Here is a 13,119-nt window from a genome sequence, read left to right as displayed (position 1 = left end):
AGACTCCATCTCAAAAAAAAAAAAAAAAAAAAAAAAAATCATTCTCCAAAGTTCAGAAGTCTTCTAAATCTGGAAGGTAAATGGTACAAATTTCAAGTTTGATGGATGTAAATAATAATGACCTATAGAACATAACCGAATTAGATAATCCTATATGCTTTATACTATTGTTTATACTGTTATTCTACAAAAACGTGTGATCAATTTACGTAGAGACCGGGCCAGGCGTGGTGGCTCATACCTGTACTCCTTGCACTTTGGGAGGCCGAGGCGGGCGGATCACTAGGTCAGGAGATCAAGACCATCCTGGCTAACACGGTGAAATCCCATCTCTACTAAAAATACAAAAAATTAGCTGGGTGTGGTGGTGGGTGCCTGTAGTCCCAGCTACTCGGGAGGCTGAGGCAGTAGAATGGCGTGAACCTGGGAGGCGGAGTTTGCAGTGAGCCAGGATTGCACCACTGAACTCCAGCCTGGGCGACAGAGTGACACTCCGTCTCAAAAAAGAAAAAAAAAAAAGAAAATTTATGTAGAGACCCCTCGTGGAGTTTACTGACTTTTCAAGCTTCAGTTTCAAACATTTGATATGTGCAAAATAGTGTTCAATACATACATTGAACATAAGCCAGCTCAATATCTTTTTGTTGGTTTAACGTGGAATCAACAAATAGTAGGCGCTCATATGGTTCAAGAACAGAGTAAGCCATTCCATTCCAGGGTGTTTAGCTGTTTTGTTATATTTTGGAGAGTGGGAGACATAATGCATATTTGACTTCATAGAAATTTCTCAAATATTTCTTGTTTCTAAGTGACTGCGTAGGCTCAACAGCACCTTCCTGGAAAACATAGATATAAAAAGAAATCACTAAAAGAGCACATTGCAGTTTGCAGGTGGCTTGATTAAAACAAAACAAAAAAAAAGAAAAAGAAAAAAACACCTACTTTCCTCTCCATGGAAACAGCATGCCAAAAAATTTTATGGACCCTTGAAATGAGCACACATCTCACTTGCAAAAACACAGCACCAGCTCCCTCTGCTGTTTCCTGGTTTGATTTAGAACTCAGACAAGCTACAGTACTTTCTAGACTAAAATACCATGTAGTGTTCAGGATAATTATATTCTGGATTAGGCATAGGCAAGCACATCAATAATAGTACATTCTGTGGTATATTCCAGAGTGAAGGAAATAAAATCATCAAATACATTTGCATCAGAATATTTCTGCTGCTCTCTTATTGTTTTAGTATCTCTGTTTTTGTTTCAACTACGATCATGTAACGTGTTATTGCAAAGAAATGACTTGCAATAATGTTGAAAGTAAGCCTCATCATTGATTTAATAACAATGCTTTGAGTAAGAGAGAGGAAAAAAAAAAAAGAAACCAATATGGCATTCAGTGCATAAGGGATAAAATGAGGTGTTGAATAAAAAGTCTTGGGCCGGGCATGGTGGCTCATGCCTGTAAATCCCAACACTTTGGGAGGCCGAGGTGGGTGGATCACCTGAGGTCAGGGGTTTGAGACCAGCCTGGCCAACATGGTGAAACCGCATCTCTACTAAAATACAAAAATTAGCTGGGCATGGTGGTGTGCGCCTATAATCCTAGCTACCCGGGAGAGAAAGATTGCAATGAGCCGAGATCGCACCATTGCACTCCAGCCTGAGCGACGAGTGAAACTCCATCTCAAAAAATAAAAAAAGTCTTAGCACGGTTCCTGGCATACAGTAAGCACTCCATAAATGTAAGCTGTAATTTTTGTATTATTGTTTTGATTTATTATTGTTACCCCAGTAGCCAGCACCATCTCTGGCACATATTAGGAACTTGTAAGTAAGTGAAGTGATCAATACATGAGGGAAGGAAGAAAGTAAAACATAACACCATACAAAATCATCCCAATTCTGTTTTTTTAGTAGCCACAGAAAAACACTAGAAGACGGTTTTATATTTTTTCTGTATTTTCTGATACATTTTCTATTTTATTTTTTTTTTTTATTTTTTATTTATTTATTTTTTTTTGAGACGGAGTCTCACTCTATCGCCCAGGCTGGAGTGCGGTGGCGCTATCTCAGCTCCCTGCAAGCTCCGCCTCCCGGGTTCACGCCATTCTCCTGCCTCAGCCTCCCGAGTAGCTGGGACTACAGGCGCCCGCCACCTCGCCCGGCTAGTTTTTTTGTATTTTTTAGTAGAGACGGGGTTTCACCGTGTTAGCCAGGATGGACATTTTCTATTTTAAAAATGTGTACTGCCTTTACAATCAGAAAAAGTTAACTTATTAAGTGTTTAAAAATCTGATTTTTGGGCCAGGCAAATCCTAGCACTTTGAGAGGCCAAGGCAAGCAGATTGCCTGAGCTCGGGAGTTCGAGAACAGCCTGGGCAACATGGCGAAACCACCTCTCTACTAAAAATACAAAAAATTAGCCGGGCGTGGTGGTGTGTGCCTGTAATCCCAGCTACTCAGGAGGCTGAGGCACAAGAATCACTTGAACCCAGGAGGTGGATGTTGCAGTGAGCCGAGATTGTGCCACTGCACTCCAGCCTGGGTGACAAAGTGAGACTCTGTCTAAAAAAAAAAAAAAAAAATCTAATTTTTAGCTGGGCACAGTGGCTCACGCCTGTAATCCCAACACTTTGGGAGGCTGAGACGGGTGGATCACAAGGTCAGGAGTTCGAGACCAGCCTCACCAATGTGGTGAAACCCTGTCTCTACTAAAAATACAAAAATTAGCCCGGCATGGTGGCGTGTGCCTGTAGTCCCAGCTACTCAGGAGGCTGAGAAAAGAGAATCGTTTGAACCCGCAAGGCGGAGGCTGCAGTGAGTCGAGATCGCCCCACTGTACTCACTCCAGCCTAGGCAACAGAGCGAGACTCTGTCTCAAAGAAAAAAAAATCTAATTTTTATACACATCCGTTAGGTACTTTTCACATCGTGTGCATTTCCATAAATCCACACAGTGTGTTTTTGCACAGACTTCTGTTTCTAGGTGTGTCTGGGGCTCCAGGATTCTCTTACAGGAGATGACTGTTCAACGTGTTTTTATATGAAAACACTAATGTTTTGTTTTCTTATTTTCCCTGCATGAAAAGTAACAATCCACCGTAAACAAGGGGCATGCCTCCCGACCAAGCTGTCCTTGCTCAGGGGTAGAGAGGAACCCTTTGTGGGCAGTGGGTGATAGTGCCAAGATTGGGTTCTGGTTTTCAGGAGTTGTCTAAAGTTTAGTTCGGAAAGAAGCAGCAAATGGCACTTTCTCATGGATGAATGCAAGCCTATGGACAGAAGGCGACGAGTCAGGAATCATTGGACTGGGTCACCAAAAGCCTGGGTCCTGATCCAGGATGCTTGTCCCCAAAGGGACCCCACATCCTTGATTAAGAAGAAAGAGTGACACCACTGTGAGGCGCAACAGTCAAGGATGGGGGACAGAGGGGGTCTTTGAATCTGAAGCTCACCAGGGGCTGACTGTCCAGCTTTGATGTGAGCAAGAGCCCCTGTGAAGAGCTGCCCAGGCTAGTTCCTTCCACAGTGACTCAAAGACAGGAGTGCCTGATCTGCCACCGACTGGCTGGGAGACTGAGATCTATCGCAGGCCAACTAGTGCATGTGACCCAGGGCCAGGTAAATCCCCAAAAGATCCCTGGCAAGCTGGGGGATGATCTCCTACCCCTTTGCTTGAGCAGGCTGGAGGCCAGGAGCTGAGACTCCCCATTCCCCATTTCTGTTTACCTTCTCCCCAGCTGGAAACAAAGGACAAGAATTTGGGAGTGACAGGCATGTGGCCACACACTCAAATGCACTTGTTTATACCTGTTTGTTTACTGTTTGAGCAGATTCTTGCTTTGCAATAACTAAGCTTATCTCCTTGTCTTAAGGAAATTCTTAAGAATGTTATTATAATGTAGTAAAATTTAAATGTGTCTTGAATGATGAAGCACTAACTAATGTGTTATACTACTCTAAATGTAGAAATGCACATTTACAAGTAAGACTATTACCCTCTCCCGGCATTTTCATCTTAACATTCAGTCTGGTGGCAACACTCAAAAACTTCATAAAAGATCACAGTCTAGCACTTAAGTTCTACAGATAATGTTGAAATCTTGCACAAGATTTAGGAATCTCAGGCAATGACATGCCATAACATTGCTATTAGGAAACGTGTAATATACTCTTCTGTTACTATCAGTGGAAAGTCAAAAAAACAAACAAACCCTACTGATAAGTTAAGGAATTTTAGAGCTGCAAGTGACCTTCGAAATCCTACAGCCTCACCCATTTTTGCCTTCTTATAATCATGACGTAAAATATCACACTTTCACTGTAGAAAATTTGGAAATATATAGAAGATGTTTAAAATTAGGAAGAAAAGGCAGGGTGCGGTGGCTCACGCCTATAATCCCAACACTTTCGGAGGCTGAGGTGGGCGGATCATGAGGTCAAGAGATCGAGACCATCCTGGTCAACATGGTGAAACCCTGTCTCTACTAAAAATACAAAAAATTAGCTGGGCATGGTGGTGAATGCCACTGCACTCCAGCCTAGCGACAGAGTGAGACTCAGTCTCAAAACAAACAAACAAACAAACAAACAAAAATCAGGAAGGAAAAAGTCACCCAAAATTGTATCACCTAGAAGAGACCGCCATTTTTTAACACTTTGCCATATTTCCTTTCAGACATGTAAAATTTTTGATATATTTATTTTTTTCTTTTCCTTGCTACAAAAAATTGAGATCATACAGTTTGTATTCTTCACCTTTACTTAACATTATATAGTGATAATTTTGCTTTTTATTAAAAACTTTTTGAATATGGAATTTTTATTGATTACATTTAAATTGTTTCTGTAGAAATTGTTGCCAAATTATGTTCCAGCCAGGTGCAGTGGCTCACATCTGTAATCCCAGTACTTTGGGAGGCCGAGGTGGGTGGATCACTTGAAGTCAGGAGTTCAAGACCAGCCTGGCCAACATGGTGAAACCCTGTCTCTACTAAAAACACAAAAAATTAGCTGGGCATAGTGGCGCACGCCTGTAATCCCAGCTACTCAGGAGGCTGAGGCAGGAGAATCACTTGAACCTGGGAGGCAGAGGTTGCAGTAAGCAGAGCTCTCACCACTGCACTCTAGCCTAGGCAACAGAGGGAGACTCCATCTCAAAAAACAAAACCAAACAAAAAAACAAACAAAAAATTGTGTTCCAGAAAAGTTATAACCATTTTTATCAGCAACATGAGAGTGTCTATTTCAGTGTAACCTTTCTAGAATCAGAGTATTACTTTTCTTTTTTTTCTGAGACAGAATCTGGCTCTGTTGCCCAGGCTGGAATGCAGTGGCGCAATCTTGGCTCACTGCAAGCTCCACCTCCCGGGTTCAAGCAGTTCTCTGTCTCAGCCTCCTGAGTAGCTGGGATTACAGGTGCCCGCCACCACGCCCAGCTAATTTTTTGTATTTTTAGTAGAGATAGGGCTTCACCATCTTGGCCAGGCCGGTCTTGAACTCCTGACCTCAGGATCCACCGGCCTCGGCCTCCCAAAGTGCTGGGATTACAGGTGTGAGCCATCACGCCTGGCCGAGTATTAATATTTTTAATAATGGTAATAGGTAAGAGAAAATAATATTATTTTAGGAAACAATTCTAAAGCTTCGTTTTCAGGAGACTGAGATTTTAGAAGCTACTACTTTAATTCTTATGACATAGAGCCCGATTAGGCACAAAATAAGTGTTAATGAAAATGCTACTACTATTCTTTGAAGGCTGTTTATAGTTCGTAGATGTTGAGAATACGGTGAAATGGTAAACTATGCATAGCCTTAACTTACAGAGTTCCAGAGTTTTGGGATGAGGAGCTGGTCACCACTGGGTATCTAGAGCAACTGATTGTTTGGGCTTCTGGGACTGTTTCTGGAGGGGCCTGGATCTCAGCACACTGTGTCAGGCAGGAGAGGAAAAAAACGTATCTGTTTGCTCCTAAGCTCATGGGTCGAAGATTTGCCCCACAGGCTTCAATTTCGCTGCACTTACTTTTCTCTGACTTACTTTGGGTTTCTCAAGTGTAGGGGTCAGGGGTCCTGTGAGGTGGGTGCCGTTTGGAATGCCACATGGAGCTGGCAAGGTCCACAGACAGCTGGTCTCTGCAGTGGCAGCAGGGTGGAACAAGCGTCCAAGGGTGTCCAAAGATTTGGAGTGGTACTTAAGAGGTAAGTAGAGATAACTGGGCCTTCAATACAGAAGTTGATGGAAACACATCTGCAAGTGCCCCCGATCCAAGTCACCGCACAGCAACCCCTCCAGGGGAATGTCAAATTCTGTACCATTTTGAATGTCTGGCTGACACACTGCTCTAGTCCGGTGGTTCTAGAACTTTTTGAGCTTAGGATCCCTGTACACTCTTAAAAATTATTGAGAACTTCAGACAAATTCATGTGTGTGAAATGAAGGGGCAGAAAGGAGGTATATCTATATATCTATATCTATATCTATCAGTATTCATCATATTAAAAATTAAAACGGAGAAAATTAAAGAATATTTATACATGGAAAAATGGCCATTATAAACCGATTACATGTTAACACAAATAATGTGTTTTGTGCAAAATAACTATATTTCCCAAAATAAAAGTTAGTGGCATCTGTGGCATTGGTTTACATTTTGCAAATCTCTTGAATATCTGGTTTAATAGCAGATACTGGAATTCTTTTTTTTTTTCTTTTTTTTTTTTAGACATTGTCTTGCTCTGTCGCCCAGGCTGGAGTGCAGTGGTGCGACCTCTGCTTCCCGGGTTCATGCGATTCTCATGCCTCAGCCTTCCGAGTAGCTGGGATTTATAGGCGGGCGCCACCACGCTCGGCTAATTTTTTGCATTTTTCATAGAGACAGGGTTTCACCATGTTGGTCAGGCTGCTCTTGAACTACTGACCTCCAGTGATCCGCCCACCTCAGCCTCCCAAAGTGCTGAGATTACAGGCATGAGCCATCGCATCCGGTCGCAGATGATGGAACTTTTATTTCTGCTTCCACATTTGACCTGTTACGATGTTTTGTTTGAAGTAGATGGAGAAAGTCCAGCGTCCCCCATTATACGATTGAAAAGGGAGACTTCGTGGTGCCCCTGAAGTCCACAAGACCACACTTGGAGAACCACTGCTCAAGTCTAAGTTGCAAGTTTCTCAATTATACGAACAATATTCTAGCAGAAACCAGTACTGTATGCGCTCAACAGACTAAATTGTTTGGAAAAGCGTTTCCTAGGAGTTGCTATAAACCAAATGACTCATTTAAACGTTTTTATTACTTTGACAAATACTTCAGCTCTGTAGCCTGTTCCTTTTTTAAACCAACTTGCCTCATTACACAGCTGTGGTCTGCACAGCTTTGGCCACCAGGTGGCTCCCACCCCCAGCCTTTTCTAGAAGGATCCATTCAGGACGCTTCATTCCTTGATGGAGCCCTAGCCGCTCAGGGAACTCAGGGAAACTTTATTTTGTTCAACATAAGAAAAGAGACAGTTGTGGGAGGCCAACGCAGGTGGATCACCTGAGGTCAGGAGTTCGAGACCAGCCTGGCCAATGTGCAAAACTCCATCTCTACCAAAAATACAAAAATTAGCCGGGCATAATGGTGGGCACCTGTAATCCCAGCTACTTGGGAGGCTGAGGCAGGAGAGTTGCTTGAACCCCGAAGGCAGAGGTTGCAGTGAGCCGAGATCATGCCACTGTACTCCAGCCTGGGCGATAGAGCAAGTCTCCATCTTAAAAAAAATAAAAATAAAAAAAAGAGAGAAAAGTCAGTTGTCAGTTGGGTAAGGGGAGGATTATTTCGAGGAAAAGGGAAGTTAAGAAAGAATAGAACTGGCCCGGCGCGGTGGCTCTTGCCTGTAATCCCAGCACTTTGGGAGGCCGAGGCAGGTGGATCACAAGGTCAGGAGTTTGAGACCAGCACGGCCAAGATGGTGAAATCCCGTCTTTACTAAAAATACAAAAATTAGCCGGGCATGGTGGCAGGAACCTGTAATCCCAGATGCTCAGGAGGCTGAAGTAGCAGTGAGTCGAGATTGCTCCACTGCACTCCAGCCTGGGCAAAAGAGCGAGACTCCATCTCAAAAAAAAAAAAAAAAAAAAAAGTATATTTAACAGAGGAGGTTGTTAAAACTTAAAGGAGTTGGTCTGAATACTGGAAGAAATACTATTTGGCACCTTCACTCTCTTACCAGCTAATGTAGCTTTTTCCTTCTCTTACTGTTTTTAACTGACATGCTTAAATTGGGTATCATTATCTCTACTAAAATGATTCCCTCTCAAAGCGAGGAATTATACTAGAAACCACGTGGGATAAACAAAGAGGTGGTGGGAATGCGCCCGTCACCCCGAGAGACAGGAGGTGTGGGTATTTTCACTCTAGCACATATTCACTGTGACACTGCTGGGTTACTTCTGTTTCCTAACCTGAGTGATCCACCCCACTTATAAGAGAGGACTGATAATCCTTAACTGCCCAGAGGCTGGTCTCCAAATCAGGTTGTCTCTGGAGTTCCTTGCCAGACTCAAAACATATGATTCTATGATTCCATTTCAGTCTGGTTGAGTTCTTTAGTTGCAAGCAACAGATACCAACTTTGGTTAATATTGCCCAGTTTCTTTAATAAGACTTACAGGGCCCTTGGCTACCTGGGCCCTGCCTGTGTCTCCAGCCTCAAATCTCCTTCAGGCACTATGAAGCTCCAGCCATATGGCGACATACCCCACACCATGTGTGCCCCTTCTCTGGCCTCTCCTGCCTGATAGTAGGTCTCAGATAGGCATCACTTCCGCTGGGCTGCCTTCCATGACCTCCCCAGTCTGGATCGCGTCCTCTCCTGGGTGCTCCAGCAGCAGCTTCCTCCACTTCTCCATCATACCTTTGAGACTATTGTACTACAGTTTTCTAAATGCTTTCGTCTGCGGTGAGTCCCGGGCAGAAGGAAGCACGTCCGCCTTCTTCGCGGGTATCCCCAGTACACAGTACAGTGTCTGGCACACAGCAGGTGTACAAAATATATTTAATGAAGGAGCAGAGGAAGGGAGAGAGGACATCTCTGCTTGGATAGTGCCAGTCCTATATTAGGTGTTCATTAAACATTTGCAGAACTGAACTGAGAATGCCGAGCCCTCTAACAGGATCCTCAAAACCTCGTAAAATAAACACTGATAATAGGATTTTGCCGAATAGAGAACTAAGTGGCAGATTCGAAATTTGAACCACAACATCCTGGATTTGACATCTTTTGTACTACTTTTGTTGAGAAAGGGGAAATACTTTCTTCACCCAGGCACCCACCGTGAGAACCAGCCTGGAGGATGCGGGCTCAGCACGTGCTAGTGGCTGGAGAGGAACCCCCGGGGGAAGGAGAAGCGGTGGAGAGGCAGGGAGGACTCCGGAAAACTGCCTTCCCACAAGACCAAAGGGAGGGGAGGGAGGGGAGGGGAGGGAGGGGAGGGAGGGGAGGGGAGGGAGGGGAGGGAGGGGAGGGGAGGGAGGGGAGGGAGGGGAGGGGAGGGAGGGGAGGGAGGGGGGGAGGGGGGGGAGGGGAGGGAGGGGAGGGGAGGGAGGGGAGGGGGGAGGGGAGGGGGGAGGGGAGAGGAGGGGAGGGAAGATCTGGCTGCAAGTGCAGTCGGAGAAGGTGCGAAGAGACCGGGAGTCCTCTGCGAGGCTCCGGCCCCCGGGAGGCTCGTGCACCCCGTGCTCTTGCGGTGGGACCTGGCGGTCTGCAGCTCCTGACGGCCGGGCCGTGCCGGGGCAGCCGGGACCGGCGAAATGCCCCGGGGTTAGCGGTCCACAGAAAGGGCGACACCTGCCGGGGCTCCGGGCACCGAGCCCGCCGCACCGAAGGCTCCTGGTAACAGCGGCCCGGCCCGGGAGCGGGCGCTGTGACCGCACAGCCGGGGCCCCTGGGGAGCTCTTTGTTTTATTTCAGATTGTGGTGAAAAGGACATAACGTAAAATACCATCTCACCCATTGTTAAGTGCACAGTTCAGTGACACTGAAAGCATTCACATCGCTGTGTGGCCATGGCCACCGCCCACCTCTAGAACGCTCCATCTGCCTGCGCTGCCACTGCCACGTGTTCGACGCTAACGCCCGGTTCCCACCCGGCGGGCCGGACCACACTTCCGCTTCTGCGTCTGTGAATTCGCCTGCTCTACCTGCGGCATTGAGTGGAATCACACAGTGTTGGTACTTTTGTGACTGGCTTATTTCACTCAGCATCACGGCCTGGAGGTTCATCCACGCTGTAGCCTGTAATGGGATTTTTTTTTTTTTTTTTTTTTTTGAGACGGAGTCACTCTGTCGTCCAGGCTGGAGTGCAGTGACTCGATCTCGGCTCACTGCAACCTCCACCTCCCGAGTTCAAGCGATTCTCCTGCCTCAGCCTTTCAAGTAGCTGGGATTACAGACACCTGCCACCATGCCTGGCTAATTTTTGTATTTTCAGTAGAGATAGGGTTAGGCCTTGTAGGTCAGGCTAATCCTGACCTCAGGTGATCCACCCACCTCAGCCTCCCAAAGTGCTGGGATTACAGGTGTGAGCTACCATGCCCGACGATTTCCTTTTTTTTTTTTTTTTTAAACAGAGCCTCGCCCTATCACCCAGGCTGGAGTGTGCAATGGTGCGATCTTGGCTCACTGCAACATCCATGTCTTGGGTTCAAATTATTCACCTGCCTCAGCCTCCTCAGTAACTGGGATTACAGACACCTGCCACCACACCCAGCTAATTTTTGTATTTTTAGTAGAGATGGGGTTTCACCATGTTGGCCAGGCATGTCTCAAACTTCTGACCTAGTGATCCACCCACCTCAGCCTCCCAAAATCCTGGGATTACAGGGACGAGCCACTGCACGTGGCTGATTTCCTTCCTTTTTAAGGCTCTATAATATTCCACTGTGTGGATGCACCGCATTTTGTGTAATAATTCATTCCTTGGTGGACACGTGGGTTGCTTTCACCTTTTGGCTTTTGTGAATGATGCTGCAGTGAACAGGAATCTGAAGATTTGGGTTCAGAGCATAGAGGTGGCCTGTGAGTTTTATGAGGCAAATCTCTCAGCCCTGAGTTTTCTCAACTGTAAAATGAGATGTCAATATTTACTCTCTTTCAGGTTTGTGGCAGTATTTGTAAGCTGAAAAGTCTCACCTCATGTAAAACTATTACGATTTTTGTGACCAGCCATTATGACCAATGGAACATATGATTTGTGATGGTTAATTCATGGTAGAAGCAGATGTGGAGAAGTTCTCTGCAATAAAAATGAATGGCCAGTTATATCAGGTTAATACCTGAAAAGTTGAAAAGTTGTTTTCTATATTCTGTAGGCATTTAAGGAAATTTTTTATTTGCACATTAAAAAAAAGACATTTATTCAACATCGCAATCAGACTTACATTTAGCAATCAGCAGCATGGGTGCAAAAAAAAACAGCTACATTAAAACCCTTTGTTGGAACGCTTTACACTTTACACAGAACAGAAACTAAAATAACCTGTTATACAATTAGTCACAAACACAGTCCTCAAGTTTTTTGCCCATACACATGAGTATTTGTCTAAAACACGTCTTCTTTGTAGCAGCGAGGCCCTGCCACCACTGTGCTTGGCTGAGTTCACGAATCTGTTGTAACCTGTAGCTTCCCTGTCACTTCTCTCCTGCTAAGCTTTGTTTCCTTATTAAAATATTCTGCCACAGCCACAGCTAACTGCTGCTACTGGAACCGCCACAGCCACCTGAAGAGTACAATTTTTCTTGGTTTCATGGTTTGGCAAAGTATTGGCCTTCACCACAATAGGGGCCAGAGCTTCTGCCGCCCAAGTTTCCTCCCTTCATGGGTCCAAAATTTGAAGACTGATTGTTGTAATTGCCAAAATCATTGTAGCTCCCACCTCCTCCAAAATTGTTTCCATCATTACCAAAGCCATTATAACCATCCCCGCTGCCACCAGATCCACCACCACCACAGCTGCCACCAAATCCACCACAACCACTGAAGTTTCCTTCACCACCAAAGTTGTCATTCCCACCAAAACCACCTCCATGACCACCACCAAAGTTTCCAGAACTACTTCGACTTTTTGGCTGGATGAAGCACTCGCCGTCTTTTGCTTTGACAGGGCTTCCTAACTTCACAGTTGTGGACATTCACAGGATGGCATTTCTGAATGACAGTCTTATCCACGGAGTCATAGTCATCAAAGGTTATAAAGGTGAAGCCCCTTTTCCTTGCCACTGCCTCGGTCAGTCGTGATTTCGATCACTTCCAGTTCCCCACACTGTTCCAAATAATCTCTGAAGGGATGTTCCTCAGTGTCTTCTTCAATGCCACCAACAAACGTCTTTTTCACAGTTAAGTGGGCACCTGCTCTTTGAGAATCTTCTCTTGAGACAGCTCTCTTTGGTTCCACAGCTCTTCCGTCCACCTTGCATGGCCTCGCATTCGTGGCTGCATCCACCTCCTCCACAGTGGCCTATGTGACAAACCCAAAGGCCCTGGAGCGCTTGGTGTTTGGATCTCTCATGACCACGCAGTCCGGGAGCGTTCCCCGTTGCTCAAAACAGCTCCTCACGCTCTCACTGGTTGTTTCAAAGCTCAACCCTCCAAGGAGGAGCTCCCTCAGCTGTTCGGGCTCTTTAGGGGATTCTGACTTAGACATGACGGCAGGGAGAAGAGAGGCTTTAATGACGCTTCTTCGGCGGGGTCCACGGGCAGAAAGATAAAATTTTTTTGGTGAGGGGGCAGGGTTTCACTCTTATTGCCCAGGCTGGAGTGCAATGGCCATGATCTCGGCTCACCACAATCTCTGCCTCCTGTGTTCAAGCGATTATCTTGCCTCAGCCTCCTGAGTAGCTGGGATTACAGGCATGCACCACCATGCCTGGCTAATTTTGTATTTTTAGTAGAGACGGGGTTTCTCCATATTGGTCAGCCTGGTCTTGAACTCCCAACCTCAGGTGATCCACCCGCCTTAGCCTCCCAAAGTGTTGGGATTACAGGCGTGAGCCACTGTGCCAGGCCAAATTTTTCTTTTTTAAGAGATGGTGACTTGCTATGCTGCCCAGACTGGAGTGCAGTGGTTATTCACAA

At 45.6% G+C, this 13,119-nt stretch overlaps 1 pseudogene; it reads right to left on the bottom strand.

Moving 5' to 3' along the window:
• Positions 1–11,561: 11,561 nt before the first annotated feature.
• LOC703428 (heterogeneous nuclear ribonucleoprotein A1-like) lies at positions 11,562–12,688 on the bottom strand (annotated as a pseudogene).
• Between the last annotated feature and the right edge of the window lie 431 nt (positions 12,689–13,119).

This window comes from Macaca mulatta, chromosome 17 (genome assembly GCF_049350105.2).
Source record: "Macaca mulatta isolate MMU2019108-1 chromosome 17, T2T-MMU8v2.0, whole genome shotgun sequence".
Lineage (NCBI taxonomy): Eukaryota > Metazoa > Chordata > Mammalia > Primates > Cercopithecidae > Macaca > Macaca mulatta.
The sequence above is the reverse complement of the archived record's forward strand: the minus strand, read 5'-3'. Positions and strand labels throughout refer to the sequence as shown.